Consider the following 20,435-nt stretch of genomic DNA (forward strand, 5'->3'; position numbering starts at 1 on the left):
GAACTCACACTCCTCCAACCTTAACCTTCCACCCTAGAAGATCAGAGAGAACTGGCTGGAGGAGAAAGAGCTGGAGAAGCGGGAGGGTGCCCAGGGGAGAGGCCCTGGGTGCCTGCAGGGTGAGGACTTGCTCCTTTCTGGGGTGCAAGGAAATTAGGAGAGGGGGCAAAGCCAGGAGGACGATGCACAAATAACTCTCCTCTTCACCTCTGCCCTGGCCCCCAGCTTTTGCAGCTCCAGATCTCTGAGGCAATAAGTGAACATTTTAGAAAATAACTGAATAGCTCCTTAACGTCCAATACGTATTTGTTTTAGGAAAACGGGGCAGCTAACGGGCAGCAGCAGCTCCCTCTCTGGAGGCCACCAGAAAGCCAGAATCATCTAGCTAGACCACAACTCTGGTCCCAACAGTTTCTACTCCCAAGTAATTCCCTAGAGTCACACATTGTGGGAGAGAAGAGGAGAGACTGCCAGGTACCTGATTTGAACATTCCTAAAGACCTAAAGACAAAGCTTATTCCTTTTTTTTTTTTTTGTGGTACGCGGGCCTCTCACTGTTGTGGCCTCTCCCATTGCGGAGCACAGGCTCCGGACGTGCAGGGTCAGCGGCCATGGCTCACAGGCCCAGCCGCTCCACGGCATGTGGGATCTTCCTGGGCCAGGGCACAAACCCGTGTTCCCTGCAACGGCAGGCGGACTCTCAACCACTGCACCACCAGGGAAGCCCCCAAAGCTTATTCCTTGATTGTCCTTCTCCCTCTCCCCCCAGCAAAGTAACCAGATTTGATGTCTTGCCCAGAGTGAAATCTTAATAAATGATTATAAATATTTTTTGCCAAAATCAAGAAAATGATAAACATTTATGGAATATAGGCTCCCAGCTTGGCACTGTGTCAACAGTGGTGGAGGAGATAGGATGAAGTATTGTAGGTGATAAACACTGCATCTAAAGAGTTAAAGAATATAACACAAATGACACACCACAAGAAAAGCTAACCATTCAAGTGTTTATGAGAAAAACTTAGAGAGGTTAAGTATATTCCCAAGGGCACACAGCTGGTAAGCGATGGAACCAGCATTCTAGCCCTAAGACATCAAAGCATTTTGCCACTAAAGGCAGCAGCGAAGGAGCTCTGTGCCATTCATCAAACTCCAGGCTCCAGGGAGAAGGTTTTTGAAAAATTAGCGTCAAAGCCTGGGCTAGGATCTGGGCCTGTAACTTTTGGCTCAAATTATTGTGAGGTCTGGAAATTATTTCCAAAAAGAAAGAAAGAAAGAAAGAAAAATGGCCAAAGATGTCTGAATAATAGGCAAAGTTTCACTTTTTCTTACTGAAGCCTCTTTCTCAAATCTTAACGTGGTTAGCAGGTTCTGACACTGTCATTATTTCTAGCCAAACTTTTAAAATGACATCTTTAACTCAACAGGACAACTGTCTCCAGAATCATGAACTAGGGATGTGGGAGTCTTCAGGCCTTGTTCCCATCTTTCAGGGGTTGAAAGTTTTCTTTTTTAAACATTAATTAATTAATTAATTAATTAATTTTTGGCAGCGTTGGGTCTTCATTGCTGCGCACGGGCTTCTCATTTCTGTGGCTTCTCTTGTTGCAGAGCACAGGCTCTAGGTGCGCAGTCTCCAGTAGTTGTGGCACATGAGCTCAGTAGTTGTGGCTTGTGGGCTCTAGAGTGCAGGCTCAGTAGTTGTGGCGCACGGGTTTGTTTAGTTGCTCTGCAGCACGTGGGATCTTCCCAGACCAGGGCTCGAACCCATGTCCTTTGCATTGGCAGGCAGATTCTTAACCACTGTGCCACCAGGGAAGCCCAGGGAGTTGAAAGTCTTCAATCAACTCTCCCTTTCTTGTTATCCAGTGCTTTATCTTTTTTTTTTACTGGTGATCCTAAGGCACCTACAATTTAAGCTTCGTAGGCACTCCTTGGCAGCAAAGGCCATTAAAACCAGAAGCACAGTAATCAAAACTCAAGACTTAGTTTTATTAAGAAAAAGGCTCACTGAGATATTTGCACTTTGTCGTACACTGTGTCATCAGTTTGTCAACCCTGCCTACACCTCCTCCTCAGTAAAAGGGAAGTACAGGCATATCTCTGTTTTATCGTGCTTTGCTTTGTTACATTTTTTACAAATTGAAGGTTTGTGACAACGCTGCGTTGTCAGATGATGGTTAGCATTTTTTATCACTGAAGTATTTTTAAATTAAGGTATGTGCATTTTTCAGACATAATGCTATTGCATACTTAATAGGCCACAGCGTAGCGTGAATATAATTTTTATATGCACTGGTAAACGAAAAAATTCATGTGACTTGCTTTATTGTGGTGGTTTGGAATTGAACCCACACTATCTCTGAGGTCTGCCTGTAGATATGCAGACAGAAGCCGAGATAAAAGGCCATGTGCCTGGATAGCTGGTAAGGAGGACTGCCCCAGCCCCTGGGACCAGTCCCCATGGGGTCTGCCGCCCGGCCTCCCCTTGGGTTCCAGGAGATCCCACGTGTCCTTCCAACAAACCCAACTTGTAGTTTTAAGATCATTTTAATAGTGCTGGACAAAGACATCCCTGCTTGTTCCTTCTCCATTTGTCATTGGACTCCTTTAAGAGATTCTATGAGTTACAGTTGACATCTTTGCCGTGACACTCTAGTTTTATGAGTTTACTTACCAGTATGAAGTACAAGTTACTTGATTTTTGCTTTTATTTAATCAGGACATCTATTTGGCTTAACTCACAATGGAATATAACAGTAAGCCAGAGAGTAATTGGGGATATTTGAGATAGGAAAATATTATCTCGGGTTATAAATCTGAATTCTATCTCTAGTCACAAATTGTGAAGGGGATTTCCAGATAGCTAAAAAAAATGACTGGTTTCTTTTATTTATACAACATCAGCACATTCCATCATCTTAACTCTTAAAAATCTGAGCTGGGAAAACCAGGCAGACTAATTCAACGCTAATTTTACAGGTCAGGAAACTGAGTCTTAGAGAGGTTAAAAGTCCCATTAGGCTGCTTGGCCCAGAGAAAGTTATTTTAGGCCAGAATCTCCACCCCTGGCCTTGACATCGGTGGGAAATGGATATTTCCACATCTCTGCTGTTGATAGGAATTTCCCTCATTGCCTTGGGCAGGGACCGCTATTTCTGATGTGTGTCCTTAGGGACAGACAGGGCTCTCTTCATGGCAACAACTCATCCTGTACATCATGGGATGTTGCGAAGTATTAAGGTTTTTTTTTTCCCCTGCTCCTGAGTTTGCTTTATGGAGCAGAGATAATACTAGTGAGATCTTAAGTTCTCAGCACTCCAATTCAAAGAAAGTCCCATTCTGGCTACAGGACCACTCCTCTCACCTGCTACCACCCACCATCATCACCTGTGCAAGACAGGGCCCCATGGGGAGAAGAGATATAAGAGGGGACTGGAATCTGGAAGGAGGTTCCCTTTGAGTAAATGCATCATTTTCAAAGAGAGGCTGCCCCTCTCTCAGGGAGAAGGTCACCCACCATCTCTCCCTCCAGCTAGGGAAGTGAGGCCCCAGATAACTGTCTAAACTCTGGTGGATAGATTGCCATTTCGATCCCTAGAGATGAAAGTCTGCACTGCCTCTTGAGCTACAGACCCACCCCAGTGGTCTGAGCCCTGGGGAGAGATCAGGAGCAGGCGGGGAGGCAAAGAGGGATAAGAACGCCACCCTCAGGTTCTCATTCCCCTAAAGGCACATAAAATGGAGCCCTCTTGCTTCCAAAGTCTCCAAAGGGTAGATGAGAGTGGGCACCAGAGGGAGAACAGGGCTGCCAGGGACCACCATAGTGAAGGGCACAGAGGTGCTTGCCTCAGAGAAATGGGGGAGCTGCTTGGAGCTGAATAACTGCCCACTGGGGTCATTGTGTCCAGCACGTGTCCAACCCACAGAGAAGGAGCCGGGATCCAGGGAAGGACCTTGCCTCAGCAGCCATATTCAAAGAGGTCGTCTTGTGGCGTCTTCCATCTCCATACTCCACATGGAAGTGCCACCCTCCCAATTACTCAGAGAAAACCCTCGGGGTCATCTCTGACTCTCCTCTTTTTCTCACACTCCACCACTTTTCCAGCAGAAACATTTGGTTGGTTCTACCTTCAAAACACATCCACGCTCTGATCACCCTTCCTCACTTTTCCTTCTACCATCATCAAGCCACAGTCAAATGTCACCTGTCTTACTGCAATAGCTTTCTAACTGGTCTCTCTCTCTTTGCAATCAATTCTCATCAGAGTGGCCAGAAGATCCCTGTAAAACTTACATCAAGAGTTGTCACTCCCACCGTAAAATTTTACCTCCGTGAGAGCAAGGACTCAGTTTTGTCTGCTGCATCCCCAGAACATTACCTGGCACGGCGTTAATATTCAATATGTGAACATTAGCTATTGTCAGGTGTTATTAGGCATTATGACTGTTAGGTAATAAGTGAGGCATTATCATACCCCTCGTTTGTCCAGAAGATGCCTGAAATGGCCCAGGATGAGAACTTGGGTCTTTTACCTCTTAATTCTGCGATCCCTCTGATACATTCTGGGAACTTGACTGCTGCGTTCGAGGCAGGAGCTCCAAGTGGGAAGATTCAGACTCAGGTTTTCCCAGATCTCACAGGTCCCAGCTTTCATTGTTAGAGGCCGGAAACTGTACGTTTCTGTTTCTGTGGTTAGGCTACGGCTGCGTCTCCTGCACAGGATGTCAGTTAACCATGGCAGTACTCAGAAAGCAAACTGATGCAAGGTATTTCTTCTCAGGTTCGTCTCGGAGCAGTTCAATTACCAGTGATGAGAACGCCGAAGGAAGGAATAAACTGTTTTCAGCTGTTTTCAGGCGTTCTCATCTGAATCATAGGCTACCAGTCTGTTGGCATGAAATCCTGAAAATCAGAGATAAGGAAGAAATCCATTGTGAACCGAGGGCATTTAACATAGTTCAGTGGAGACTTTTGGTTCTACTAATTATTTGCTCTCTAGACTGTTAAATATAATTACCTGAAAAATCACAAATGTGCACATGAAAAAAAAAGTTCGAGAAGTTTGGTTTAGATCCTCAATGTTTTGAGAGGTTTTTGGTTTTTTGCTAAAACAGACATGTTTTGTTTTGGCTTCATATTAGAAATTATTTTTCGCTTAACTGGAAGTCAGATAAATAAGTGTTTTGGTTATCCATTGCTGTATAACAAGCCACCCTTAGACTTAGTGGTCTAAAATAAGGATTTGTTTTCCTGATCCTGCATCAGGATCAGGTCCTAGCCTCTGCCTGCTTCCTTTGTGCCCACTCACCCAGCTGTATTCAGTTGGAGACTCAGCTGTGCTTACTTTTTTTCTATAAAGGGTCAGCTATTAAATATTTTAGGTTTCTATGGTCATAAGATCTCTGTCACAAATACTCATGTCTGTTATTATAACACAAAAGAAACAATAGACAATTTGTAAACAAGTAAGTATGGCTATGTTCTAATAAAGCTTTATTTGTGACTCTAAAATTTGCATTTCATATAATTTTCATGAGTCACAAAATATTCTTCTTTTATTGATATTTTCCAACCATTGGAATGGTTAAAACCATTCTTAGCTCATAGGCTATACAAGAAGAGCTGGGCTTGATTTGGTGCAAGGACTGTAGTTTGCCAACCCCTATTTACAAGGTCTGGGATGGTCTCGCTCATATGCCTGGCAACTGCTGGCTGTTGTCCGGGGCACCTTGGTTTCTCTCCACAAGGCCTCTTATCCTCGGCTTCGGTTCCTGGCTGTCCCAGGGCTGCATTCCAAGTGGGGGAAGACAGAAGCTACAAGGACTCTTGAGGCCTAGGCTCCAGTCCTCAAACATCAACACCGTTATATTCTCTTAGTCAGAGTAAGTCACAAGTCCTGCTCACACTCAAGGATGAGAGAATAGACTCCACCTCTTTTTGAGAGGAGCTGTAAAATATTGTGGCCATATTTTTCACTCTACCATAATGAGTAAATGTTATGGGTTAAATTGTGTCTCCCCAAAATTCAAATGTTGAAGTCTTAACTCCTAGTACCTCAGAATACAACCTCATTTGGAAATAGGGTTGTAGCAGATGTAGGTAGTTAAGTTGAAGTCATATTGGAGTAGGGTAAATCATTGGAGTAGAGTGAGTGACCTTATTTGGAAATAGGGTTTGTAGCAGATATAATTAGCTAAGATGAGGTCAGATTGGAATAGGGGATGGGCTCTAATCCCATATGAAATGTCCTTTATCAAAAGGAAAAATTTAGAGACAGACATGCGCATGGGGAGATCGCCATGTGAACATGAAGGCAGAGCTCAGGGTGATGTGTCTACAAGCCAAGGAACACCAGATTGTCAGTATGTTAGTTTCCTAGGGCTACTATAACAAAGTACCACAACGTGGGTGGCTTGAAGAACAGAAATTTATTGTGTCATAGTTCTGCAGGCTAGAAGTCTGAGATCAAGGTTTTGGCAGGGTTGTTTTTTTCTGAGGGCTGTGAGGGGGAATCTGTTCCAGGCCTCTCTTTTTGACTTACAGATGGCTGCCTTCTCCCTGTGTCTTCATGTCTTCTTTCTTTTGTGTGCGTCTGTGTCCAAATTTTCCCCTCTTATAAAGATACCAGTCATATTGGATTAAGACCCACGCTAATGACCTCCTTTTAACTTGATTAAATTTATAAAGACCCTACCTCTAAATAAGGTCACATTCTGGGGTACTGAGGGTTGAGATGTCAACATATGGACTTAGGGGGAACAGAAATCATCCCATAACAGCTAGTAAAACAACAGAAGCTAGGTGGGAGACATGGAACAGTCTTCCTCAAGACCTTCAGAAGGAACGAATCCTGCTGACACCTTGATCTCAGAATTCTACCTTCCAGAATTGTGAGAAAATAAATTTCTACTGTTTAAGCCACCCTGTTTGTGGTACTTCGTGATGGCAGGCCTAGAAAACTAATACAATAACCAGAAGTAAAAGGCAATTTTTCAAGAGCTGAAGCTGCAACTAGAAATCAATGACAGGTTGTAACACATTGAAGATCTGAAGTTCAGCACTCAAATGCTTCTATTCAAATCTGTTGACAGATAAAAATATTTCAGAAGTCACTTTGAGGGATTTTACATGTGTTAGTTACAAATACCAAGGGTTGGGAATTTTCACATATCACACTTTTTCAAAATAGAAATTCAGGCAATAGTCTTGATCTTAATTTATATTCCTACACAAACATGAAAACATAAATTGAAGCAAACCAACAGTCAAATATCAAAATAGGGCTTCCCTGGTGGCACAGTGGTTGAGAGTCCGCCTGCTGATGCAGGGGACACGGGTTCGTGCCCTGGTCCGGGAAGATCCCACATGCCGCGGAGTGGCTAGGCCCATGAGCCATGGCCGCTGAACCTGCGTGTCCGGAGCCTGTGCTCCACAACGGGAGAGGCCACAACAGTGAGAGGCCCGCATAACGCAAAAAAAAAAAAATCAAAATATTTAGGGATAAAAAGGGGTATTTGATAACAGCTAGTCTAACTTCACTTAATAGCTGAGAAAAATGAAGTTCCAAAAATATGTATGATTTATCTAAATCCAGGAAGCTAGTCAAAGTGTTAGGTCATTTCCTGGGACCCACTATGCAAGAACCGTGATTTTTTTTTTTTTTTTTTTTTTTTTCTGGCGGTACGCGGGCCTCTCACTGTTGTGGCCTCTCCCGCTGCGGAGCACAGGCTCCGGATGCGCAGGCTCAGCGGCCATGGCTCACAGGCCCAGCCGCTCCGCGGCATGTGGGATCTTCCCGGACCGGGGCACGAACCCGTGTCCCCTGCATCGGCAGGCGGACTCTCAACCACTGTGCCACCAGGGAAGCCCTAAGAACTGTGATTTTAAAATTCTTGACCAAGTGCTCTTTCTGCCAGCCAGCTAGCTTGTCTCCTTCTTTTAAATTTAACTGAGAAATGTCATATTGCATAATTTCAGTTTAGGGTTTATATATTTTTTTACATATATATCCTCATCTTTGTCCCGAATGATAGGATTTATTATCTCAGTTTTATAGGTGAGAAATGGGAGCTCAAGATCACTCAAGATAACCAATTTGGACTTTCCTGGTGGTCCAGTGGCTAAGAATCTGCACTCCCCATGCAGGAAGGCCAGGTTCGATCTGTCTTCAGGGAACTAGATCCCACATGCCGCAACAAAGATCCTGCGTGTCACAGTGAAGGCCCAGCACAGCCAAATAAATAAATAAATATTAAAAAAAAAAAAAAGATAACCAATTTAAGTGGACAGAACTTGAACTCAGGTCTTCAGATTCCAAACTCGATCCACTTTCTACTACACTTCAGCTGCCTCCCTAATAATGAATGAAGACATCTCAGAATACAAAGCCAATTGGACCACAGAATCAAGGAAATTAGATCTCACCTTAAGTTGTGAAACCAAAGCTTCACTGTAAAAGCGCTATGAGTCAACTTATTTTTTAAACCAATATTTACTTATAAATATATTTTATATATTTTAAATATATATGTATGTATGTACGTTTATATACATATATATTTCTCAAATTCCTGCCCTAAATTTGGTGAGAGGGATATGGATTCTCATTTTGTGGCATGAAAGACGAACTAGCATGGAGCGTATCCCATAGTGGGTGGAGTTTTCAAACACTTAACCATCGTCATCATATTGCTGTGCTTCCCATACTGTGAGATGTCACCAGTGTATTCACTCCTCAGTTGACCAGAGCACCCTGGTCCTTGAGCACCTGGGCTAAGAGGGAGCTATCAGTATTTTCTCATTTCTCATAACAGCATTAGAGAGTTGGGTTTAGTGAAGAGTGTGGGCTTAGGAACCAGCAGACCTGACTTAGACTCTGGCTCTGCCACTTGCTAGCTGGGTCGATATAGCCTAGTTACTTAATCTCTACAAGCCTCAGGGTCCCCATCTATAAAATGAGGACAGCAACTAGAAGTACTAGTACTCAGCACATGGTTCTCCAATTTGGTCATCAGTACTTTTCATCTCATGCATATTATTAATTGGAGGGCTTAGCTAAGCATTAAAGCAATGGAGGACAGGGAATTGGACGGTGACAGCCACTGGTGTTCATTGCCTAATCACACTGCACACCGTCCAGAGCATTTTTATTTTGGAAATTGTTAGCGTATTTTATCCCTGTTATCAGTTAAGGGGTCAAGTTCCTCTTTCTGCTTTGGCTGCTAGAAAATCAGAACCAAATTAGTGACTTAACCCTAATGGCAGGGCAGGACTGGAAGGCCTGTGGATCTTTGACTCGACTTTTCTTTCTTCTTGATTATCATACTGTTCAGTTTGTATTTTTTTTTCTTATCATAGTTTTCATTTTCCATTGTATCAAACGGCTTCTTATAAATGACTTTAAGTCTTTTGTGGGACAAGGTCAGGCATGTAACTAGGTTACTGAAGAATTTTGACTTGTTGGAGTATAAACATGAAACATTTTGATTTCTTTCAATAGCTGTTCCCAAGTTCCAATTATACTCCATCGAATCACTCTTTAGGCTTTAACAGAAGTTAGGTATATTCCATAAGCTTCCTGTCACTTTCTGCTGTTACAATTTAGCCTGATACAGTATAAAACTTCAATCTCTTACGTGGTTCAAAGCTCTATACCTTTCCTCCCCACTTGTCAGGGTGCTAAATATATACAGAGGGAACTATACTCAGTGTTTTGTAATACCCTATAAAGGAAAAGAATCTGAAAAAAGTAGATATATCTGTATGTGTAACTGAATCACTTTGCTGTACACCTGAAACTAACACAACATCGTAAATCAACTATACTTCAATAAATAAAAGAAAAGAAAGAAAAATAAATATATACACAGAGAGATTTATTGTAAGAATTGGCTCAGGTGATTATGGAGGCTGACAAGTCCCAAGATCTGCAGTGGCAAGCTGGAGACCCAGGGCAGCTGATGGTATAATTCCAGTCCAAGTCTGAGTCTGAAGGCAGGTGAAGACAGATGGATGTCCCAGCTCAAAAACAGTCAGGCGGAGATCAAATTCTCGCTAACTCAGTCTTTTATTCTATTCAGGCCTTCAACGGGTTAGATGAGGGCAATCTGCTTTACTCAGTCTATGGATTCAGATGTTAATCTCATCTAGAAGCACCTTCACAGACACACCCAGAATAATGTTTAACCAAATATCTGAGCGCCCTGTGGCCCATCAAGTTGACACATAAAATAAGCCATTGCAAGTGAAGAAGAGGAAGGAAGAAACGGAAAACTTGTCTTCACTTAACTAGTTAAGGTCCTCACCTGTTGCGTTGCTAATTATCCAGTTTATGCCACCCCCTGTTCCCCCTGCTGCTGTGTAACTCTCTGACCAAAACATTTGGCTCCAGCTCCATGTCCTCTGCTCCTGGGCTCTCCTTCCATCTCAGCTCCCACTGAAGGTGGCATAGGCAACATCCTCTTCGTGGGTACTTGCACTGGATAGACAAGGTGGAATAACAGCAAGATGGCTCAGGCCCAGCTCCCTGCAGTGCACTGTGTCCAGCTGTCCCATGGGCAGCTCAAGCTCATTGCCAGGCCCAGTGGCGGGCATGCAGCTCCAAGTGGTGGATAATTTCTCTGCACCTTCCACATCTCTCCAATCCTCTTTGATGCAGACACAGAGGAGCTAGTCTGCTGTGAATATCCAGCTGGGGGAAGGAGATGCCAATCTCCTTTTCATGCTTCCTCGATCTCTATACTCAATTCTCTTGGCACCTGCCCTCCTTACCATGTAACATCTTATTACAGGTATAAATTAATTAATAATATTTAATATTATTAATTTATTGGTGATTCCTGGATATTGGAAATGTCAGATAGGGAGATGTTCTGTGTTTTCCTTCTCATAAATTCTAGCTCTGTTCCTGTTTTATTGAACTATTTCACTCTGTAATACATTGATCACCAGGCCTACCATATTTACTTTGGTCCAGGTACATTTACTTTACCTTAGTTCATTCAATTCAGTTCCATTTCAGTTAGAATCAACTCAATTCAAATTCTGCGAATTCTCAGAATTTCTGAAGCTGGTCTCCATTTCCTCTTCTGTAAAATTATGGGACTGCACAAAATAGATCAGCGGTGACATAATTGTGGCAAGTGTGCTGCCATTCCTCATTCTGGTGTCCATGCCGACATGACTAATCAATCATGACACTTTTATCTTGCCAAGTCTTGATCCTTCCTGAGACTATTTTTCAAAACAACCCTTCAGACTAGTAATGCTCAGTTGAGTGTAGTTGGCCCAGGAGAAGCCACTCAAAGGACAAAAGTGAGATGAACCTTGGCCCAAGTCTTGGCTCTGTCAGTTCCCAGGTATGTGACCTTGAAGAAGTCACTTAACCTCGTTGAGTCTTAGTCTCTTTTTCTGTTAAAATGGGAACAATAACCTCTAAATCACTAAATTCTAGAAAAAATCACCTGAGATAATAGATATCAGGCTTTGCAAATGTATAGGGCTTAACAAAGCTAAATAGTTCTTACTACAATGGTCTCCATAATCTTCCCATCTGGGACATTCATCCCATTACGGCTTGGAGCCAATTTTCTCTCTGTAGCTGAACTCCTGATGTCAAGTCTAGCCCTGGGACAGGTATTTAAAAATACAGACTGTAAGGTCAGCAGACCTGGGTTTGAATCCCAGATCTCTTCCTTCTTAGCTGTGTGAACAAACTGCTTTAACCCATCAGGCTCAGTTTCTTCATTGTAAAATAGGGAATATTAATCTTACCTGTATTAAAGGATTACTGTGAGATTTAAATTAGCTAATTAAACATTTATCCCATGATGTGGCATATGGTGAATGCTCAGTAAATGGTAATAAATAGGCTGGGTTGAGGGGAAGGTCCCATTACAGTTTAGAATTTGTCCTATAGGTGGGAAGTTTCACACCCTACATAGCCCTTCCACAAGACTTAAGAAAACCTTTCTAATCAACTTCATGAGCCATGAATTTAAGGGATAGGATTCCCTGCCTTTTTGATTTGGACTCCTCTTTAAAAAAATAAATCACAAAAGGGAAATACAGAAAAATGAAGCTGTACCCTTGACATACTGCACTATAGCCTATCTCCCCTAACCTTCACTGCAGCTGTGTTCTGCAGCTGAAGTTAGTGCTGTCCATTTTGGTCTTTCTGCAGGTTCTGGAAGGATTCAGTAAAAGTGAAATCCCTAAAATACCATAGACGAATGCTTGATTAAGCAAAGTCCTTTAACAAAAAAGTTATTTCCCCATAGGTTGGTTGAACGTTTTTCCATCAGCCTTTTGCTCAAGGAGGACCTTGGAAAAATACTTCTCAGGTGGGTTAAAGCTCAGGCAAACAAAATTATCCTTTATCCTTCACTCTAAAGAACAAGCAATTGCAGTGTTCTAGAATGTTCCTGGCATTAGCTACAGCAAGAAATGAGAGGAATTCTTGACATTTCAGAACTCTGATGTGGCAATTTCTTTGAACATTCTTTTAAAAGGAGGGTGAATTAAAAAAAAAAAAGATCTTTCAATAGTTTCATTGTTGTACCTGAGCATTCCTTATCCAGTGGATTTACTCTAATTATCTAAATGATTCTAAGGAAGACAGTTTCCCCTCCAGTAAGGGCACAGCAAAGTGATCCTTACGGAGACATGAATGTAAATTGCTTTGGGATGGAAAATTGACTGAATTTTAACAAGGGGCTTCTGCCAACAGAGAGCCTCTGATGCCTTTTATAAACCAGGATTTGGCTACATCTCTCTGTCTCCTCTTGATCTCAGGAGCCTGGATGTGAGGTGGGCCAGTGTTTGCAATGGTCCTGAGTTCCCTGAGCACTGTGCAGGGTACAAGCACTGCCTGGCTACCATGATCTCAACCCTGACTGAAACCCGTTACCGTATTTGGTCATCCTGAATGCTCACGCCATCAACAGAAAATGCATCATAGCAGCAGGGGCAGCAGCACATCCAGAGCAAAAGGCAAAAGTAGGAAGGGGAGGGAGACAGAGAGAGGAAGAGAGAAGGGCAGACAGCCTATGACTGACAGAAATACACTGAGCTCCATGAAGAGACACGCAGAGAAAAGAACTACCTACTGGCAGGCACACAGGGAATAAAAAGCAGAGGCAGAGAGTTAGGCCAGAGAGAGGGGGGAAAAGAGAAAAGAGAATGCAAGGAATGGAAAGGGAGAGATAGAAATAGGACCCAAATTAATATCTGCCTATCTACCTATAGGTATATACATGTATAGACATACACATATACAAATAAAAATACATATGTGTGCGCGTGTGTTCAATCCATCTACACACCAAAAAACCTTGTTTGTCCATCACCTAGTAGGATTTCCATTCTACATTCCCACAGAGTTTGGAAGTATTTATTGTTTTTTGTGTTTTTTCTGCCACGTGGCATGTGGGATCTTAGTTCCCCAGCCAGGGGCCGAACCCTTGCCCCCTGCCATGGAAGCGCAGAGTCTTAACCACTGGACCTCTAGGGAAGTCCCGGAAGCGTTTATTGGATTTGGATGTAGAACATAAGGTACCTGTGAGCTCAACTACATTAATTTTCCCTCAAGTGTTCCTAATTTATTCATTGCCTAATTTACACTTACCAGACAAAATACTATAGATTTGCACTTACTAGTTTTAGGTTTCCTTTAATATCAACTCAAATTGTGTCCCCCTCAAAAGACATCATTTAGAACCTAGGTGCCTAGTCCACAGACAACCTTCACCCTCATTAGCCTCTTGACCCCTTTCCTCCACTGGCCCAAGCCCTGCTGGAGAAGATGAGGTTTGTTTAAGAACTGAGCACTTTAGTTCCTTACTTTTCCTTACTTGCTTCTCATCTGTGAGAAGCTCTAAGCTACATCCTCACTCTCTTGCCTAAAACATGGTATATATGAGTTGAAGTAACTGGGTTTCTCTCTGTATATATTTCCATTTCTGGCAGGAAGGGGTTCAATTTTCTGGCATAAATTCCTTTCCTGGATTCATGCCCACAGTCCTGGAAGAGTTTAGCTATCAATCCTTTAAAGTTTGATTGATTTGTCATTTTCTGATGCGGGAATGAGTTTGTTAGGGGAAATTTATGAACACATTACCCTAACTGGCAAGGGCCTTGAGTGCTTGAGGATTTCCTGAAGAGACACTCCAAGAACCTTCTGTGGCTTTTTGTTTTTCCTTAGGATGTGGTGTGATCTTCACGGTCTATTTGTTATAATGCTTCCCTGACGTAAAACACTGGTAATGCGTAAATAAGCTCTCCCTGAAATACTTTGAATCTTTCCAATCTGGAAGTCTGAGCTTAAGCTCCTGCTTTAAATACACTGCATACAAATTATCCACTGGAAGAGACAGCAAGTTCCTATCGAGCCCAAAGAGTACCTTTTACTCGAGTGTACCCATTCTTAGCATGCCTGAGTACACAGATTTGGTCTTTAGAAATTTTGATGCTATGCTGTTGACTGCATAAAAATAATTATTGGTAGAAATAATTGTTGGATGGTGTTTTGCATCCTTCTTTGTCTCATTTAGTGCTTTTTTGCTTTGAATTTATTTTGTCTGATACTAACATTGCCCCTTCTGCGTATTTTGGTAGCATTTACATGGTATCTCTTTGTCCATCCCTTTATTTTCATTCTCTCAATGTCATCCTGATATTAAGTGTGTCTCTTACAAAACAGCAGATAGTTTGGTTCATATTGTTATACCCCATATAAGAGCATCTGTCTTTCAAAAGAGACATTTAACTCATTCATATTTATTGATTTGGACATATTCCTGCCACTTTATTTCACGTTTACACCTATTCATTTACTGACGTGCTTAGCAAATATTTTCTCTGCTTTCTTGTTGTTTCTCAGATATGGAGTCTTTGTAAATTGCACTTGAGTTGTGGTTGTAACCATAGTGATGTTGATGAATAATGAAAGTGCCGCTTTTGCTAGCATGCCTTGAAGAAAGAATACTTGTCCTGAAGTTAATGATGTCCGAACTTGGTGAATCTTCTTGAGAGTGATTGCCATCGGGGTCGTGCATAGTTGTGATGGGATTTAACTACAATAAAAGTGCTTTGGACTTGGAGTCAGCCTAGGGTTTGAATTTGCCCCTCATCGTCAACACACACACACACATACACACACACACACAAACACACACATTTGTTATGTGACTGTGGATATTTAATTAACCTCTGCACCCACTAATTTCCTCATCTGTAAAAATCCTAAGATGATTGAGGGGATTAACTCAGGGAACAGCAGTAACATGGGAAAGCACTAGGCTTATTGCAGAGTCTTAACAATGTCTATATAAAAATAAAAACTCCATCTCTCTTGGTTTGTGGTGCATTTCCTTTTCGAAGCTGGGGTCTGGTTGGTATGCAGGAAAAGGAGAAGGCATGTGAGCTATGTTATCTGCTTGTCATCACAAGGGGAGCCAAGTGGCAGGCCATGGATTGAAGCACATCCGGAGCACTGGGGTGGGCCTGGGAATTCCACAGTGAAGACTGTGAGATAGGAAGTGCCAAGGGGGGAAGCTGCTGAATGGCTTGAGCTTCTGCTGACCCGGCCAGGGTCTTATGGGATGAGAGATGAGGAGGGAATGTGGCTTCCAGAGCCACCAGATAAGGAAGAATGTCATCTCTCTCCATCTCACCCAAGTGTAAATGTCAGCCACCAGAGCAACTCACCCCACACCATCTCAGGAGCCCCAAACATGGTTTTGAAAGGATCTAGGACAAGCTCTGAGCTAAGTGGTACACTAGGAAACATTTCTTTTACTTTTCAATATGCTTTCTCACCTCTCAATTTTTTTTTCTTTTTCTTCTTTTGCAAAACATAATTTACCAAGAGGACAGCTGTCCTTTAAAGGCAGGAGTTGCTTTACACATCACAAAGCTCTTGTGATCCCAGCCCCCTCGCCTGCCCCACCTAGTGTGCTCTGCCCAGGTTGGCGGTTCTGATCTGTCACTCACCCAAACTGCTTCCCCAGGGAGCCACTGGGCTGAGCCTCCAGAGGTCATTTCCTTGCCAAACATTCCTTTTCAGTGAGAGGACGTTTTCATCCCCTGGTAAACAATCCCAGTCCACACAAAGCAGAGAGGGGTGCCTGTCCCTCTTCACGCTCTCCACTCGGTCCTGAGCCCATTCCAACCCCAGAGGCGTCAGTCTGCTCTATAAATTCCTTTGTGAAACCTGAGCGCCTGGGCTCCGAAGGGGAGCAAAGATCTTGGAGGGGTTACAGTTTCCCTCCTCTCTAAAGATCTGCTTGTGTTGGCAGCAGAAGGGGATGTTCTTCCAAACAGGCTCTTCCCTTTCTTATGTGAATTCAGTTCACAAAGCACTGCCAGTCTCCTTCTAAGTGGGAGAGGTAAGATCACCTCCTTTGCAGGTCTACACAGGAAAGAGATGACAGGCCTGGGGGGATTTTCTGAGTTAAGAGGGTCTGAACCTCTTTCTCCAACTGTCACTATTAGGAGGGACATGGCTCCACTTATGGGGGGTGTAGGGGTGGAGTCTGGGTTCAGCCTGAGCTTCACGTGATTTTTTTTTAAGAAAGAGAAAAAAAGAAGGAAAGAAGGAAGGGAGGGAGGGAGGGAGGGAGGAAAGGAGGGAAGGAGGGAGGGAAGGAGGAAGGAGAGAAAGAAAGGAGACAGTAAGAGGATAGAAGAAAGAAGAGAAGGAGAAAGAAAATTAAGAGGAGGATGGAGACATTTTTAGTGGCAGGACTTTCACTGAGCACCCTAGTCCCTCACCACCAACTCCTCCATTAACTTCCAGTTCATTTTTTGAATTCATATTGTATCATTTCTTAATATATATGTTTCCTTAACCCCAGAATTTAAAAACAAAGTAGTAAGCCATCAACTGGTAGAATCTTAGAAAACTCATCTTTGAAAAACAATGTATTGTTTTGGTGGCATTACAGGAGATAAAATGCAGAAAAGAAGTCAGCTGTGGCTCTCCTGCAAGACTTTCCATTTCCCCATTTGCCTGGGGTCTCCGGGAGCTTGTGGTCCAGGAGGTTTTCCCCTGAGTCCACGGGGTGGCTGAACCCGTGTGTGCCGACGGGTGCTACATTTTAATACTCTCATCAGAAACATCTCCGTGTCATTTCCAGTTGGATCGTGGCGAATGGTGAGAAAGCGGGTCATGGGAAAGCCATTCTGGCTGAGTGACTCTTCTTTCCCCCAACCTTCTACCTAGCTGGCAGCACCAGGCTAGCGCTGGAGCCTCCTGAGGGAGCTCAGAACCATGCTGACAGGCAGGGCGCTGCTGGGCAGACACGCCTGCTCTCTGGCCTCCATCCAGCCCCCTGAGTCCAGGCTGGGGCCACCTTTTTTGTTTGTTTTTCATTAAACAATGTTTATTGAGTGCCTACTATGTGCCAGGGGCTGCTCTAAAGACTTGCGGAACACCAGCGAGAGAAACAGACAAACATACATTCCTTGCTTCGTGGAGCTATGTCCTAAGGTTCCCATTTTACTAAGAGGTTTTATTTATTTATTTTAAAATTTTGAAAGGGACAGCAACATTGAAATAGTACGGTGAGCACCAGTATGCTCTTCACCTAGATTCAACTGTTAATATTTTAAAGCTGTGCTCTTTTTCTTTCCACCTCTCTCAACACACACACAGACACACACACACACTTTTTTTGCTGAACCATTTGAAAGCAGGTATCATGACACCTCACCCCTAAATAATTCAGAATGTATTTCCTAAGAATAAGGACATTCTCCTATACTACCTCAAAATCATTATTACACACAAGAAAACTATCATCAAGTCAAATACAGTGCCTAAACTACAGCCCAAATTCAGATTTCTTTAATTGGCCCCAAAATGTATTTTATGGCTTTTGTTCTTTAAATTACAGGATCCAACCAAAGTTCACGCATCTTGTCTGATTGTTCTGTCCCTTTTGTTTCTTTTACTCTAGAACAACTCCCCACTTCTTTTTTGTTTGGTTGTTCAAGTCATTGACCTTTTGAGGAGCCTAAGCTAGTCGTCTTGCTGACTGTCCAACATTCTAGATTTGTCAGAATGTTGCCTCATGATTGGATTCAGGTTAAACATTTTTGGTAAGAATATTACATAAGTGATGCTACTTCTTTTTTTTTTTTTTTTTCGTGATACGTGGGCCTCTCACTGTTGTGGCCTCTCCCGTTGCGGAGCACATGCTCCGGACGTGCAGGCTCAGCGGCCATGGCTCACAGGCCCAGCCGCTCCGCGGCATGTGGGATCTTCCCGGACCGGGGCATGAACCCGTGTCCCTTGCATCGGCAGGCGGACTCTCAACCGCTGCGCCACCAGGGAAGCCCCCATCATTCTTTTTGACATGACATATCCCAAATTTGGAGAGCAGGAGCCCTTACAGCCGTTACAGCTGCATCTTTGGGCAAGTTTCCCATAGTCCATGAGTACCTCCTTGCTTTCCAGCACAGTGTAGTCTGAGCTCATCTTGTACCTTCTCCATTCCAGACCTGGAATCAGCTATTTCTCCAAGGAATGGGAGCCTATATATATTAAAGTGACCAAGGTATAAACCTCTGTATAGGAGGAGGCAAAACATGAAATGATACAGTGTGGGCATTTAAATACTTGGAAGGGAATAGACCACTGAATATCAGCTAGCGTGAAGAAAAATAACCAAGATACTTTTAAGCTGGGGATGGAGTACTGGCCTGGAAGTAGGGAGACTCGATTTGGATCCTGACTCTGTGTGTGATTTGGGATGAAGTACTTAATCTCTTCTGGTGTCACTTGCTCCACTGTGTTTAATTTGGGGACTGGGCTAGACAGTACTGAAACCCTTTCTATGCTCCAAAATTTGATGTCCTGAAGAGTTTAACAATACATAGTTATAAGAAGGGTTTTGAGCCCATAGAGGGGATTGTTCCTGTAAGATTTCAAGGGCAGAAACTTCACCTTTTAGCTTTTTCTCCTCTTGATCTAACAAAACTCATTGTAAATGTGCTCAATCAACGTTTTTGGTGGTGATGATCTTTCCTGAAGCTAGAATGAAACAAACAGACTGAACTGCCAAGATTTCGGTAAACCATAAAAAAACAAAACAAAACAAAAAAACTATGTTAAAGTGAGAGTTTAAGCATTGGGATGTTTACAAAGGGAGGTTTTAATCTTTAAAGTAAGAGGGTCCTACCTGCCTAAACCTGGCCCTTCCTGATGGTCAGCAAATGGACTCAATGACTGCTCAGTGCTTTTCCTGGCCCTCAAGTTCTCTTCTTCCCAAACTTAAGATGTTTTGCAGCATTTTCTCTTTTATTAGGAAACTCCAAACTACACCAAGAAAAATTTTTTTTCTAACACTCCATAAAGTCAGAAACTGTATTTAAAAAATAATTCTCCTCTGCTTTAATAAATGGACTAGAAAGCTTAAATGGACTTTCTTTCTGTTTGCAGTGACAGAAGCACTTATCTCTCACCCCAAGTGGATGTCCTATGTAATTGAATGTGAAGTAATTCCAAAGTTGCATCAAAATCTTTTCAGAGTGTTACTATGACAATCATACTTCTTTTTTAAAAACCACTTCAATGCAAACTCTCCATCATCCCACTGTCCATTCAGTACAATTTCATCGCATGAAGTAAGCTTAGCTTTTCAGAAAGCTTAGGGGCAGGAGGGGGAGTCATTATGCACTCACATTAGCTGCTTCTTCCACACACCCATTCTTCTCCGAGTGGTAACAGGCAGTCCACTCATCTTTATCACCATCTCAGAATGTTGGTTGTTAAAGGCTCTGCCTTCCTAAGACTGGGAATTAGGACAGAAGCCTAAAAGAGAACACACTGAGGAAATAAAGTCACTGACAGCTCTTCCTGCTTATTGATACCTTTCCTGCACGGACTCTGGCAAAAGCAAGAACCTGGGCAGAGATTCTCAGAGGGGAAGGAGGAGGGAAGGAGCCTTATCAATATCTCGAAGGCCTGGGAAACTTTGGAAAAGCATATTACCATTTCTTTCATTGGTTTGGGCCCCAGGCTGATCTTGACATTTCTATTCATGTTAACAGAGGGTGTGAGATCTTTATGTTTATCAAGTGAGGCATGTCTTAAAAATGGTTGAAATACACTGGGCAAGTGAAGGCTTTACCGGCCATTTCCTGTTTTAGAGGTTTTGGAGAATCAACTTTGTGGTCTGCATGTGACCTTCACACGTGAGTGCTGTTTATTTCTATCTTTTGATTCAGTGGTTTTGAGACCTCAGTAAAACTTTAGGGGCCCAGAAATCATTTTGTTCAAAGTTCTCCTTTGGTAACTTGAGGAGTTGAAGGGACTTGCTCAACTAGTCCCAGGGCAGAGGCAGGATTAAAAGCCAGGTTCCCTAATTCCTCATCTTACACCCTTCATCCTTTACAACTTCATATATATACAACTGCTGCCTTCCCTGAC

Source organism: Neophocaena asiaeorientalis, unplaced genomic scaffold (assembly GCF_003031525.2).
Source record: "Neophocaena asiaeorientalis asiaeorientalis breed wild unplaced genomic scaffold, Neophocaena_asiaeorientalis_V1.1 scaffold597, whole genome shotgun sequence".
In the NCBI taxonomy this organism is placed as follows: Eukaryota; Metazoa; Chordata; class Mammalia; order Artiodactyla; family Phocoenidae; genus Neophocaena; species Neophocaena asiaeorientalis.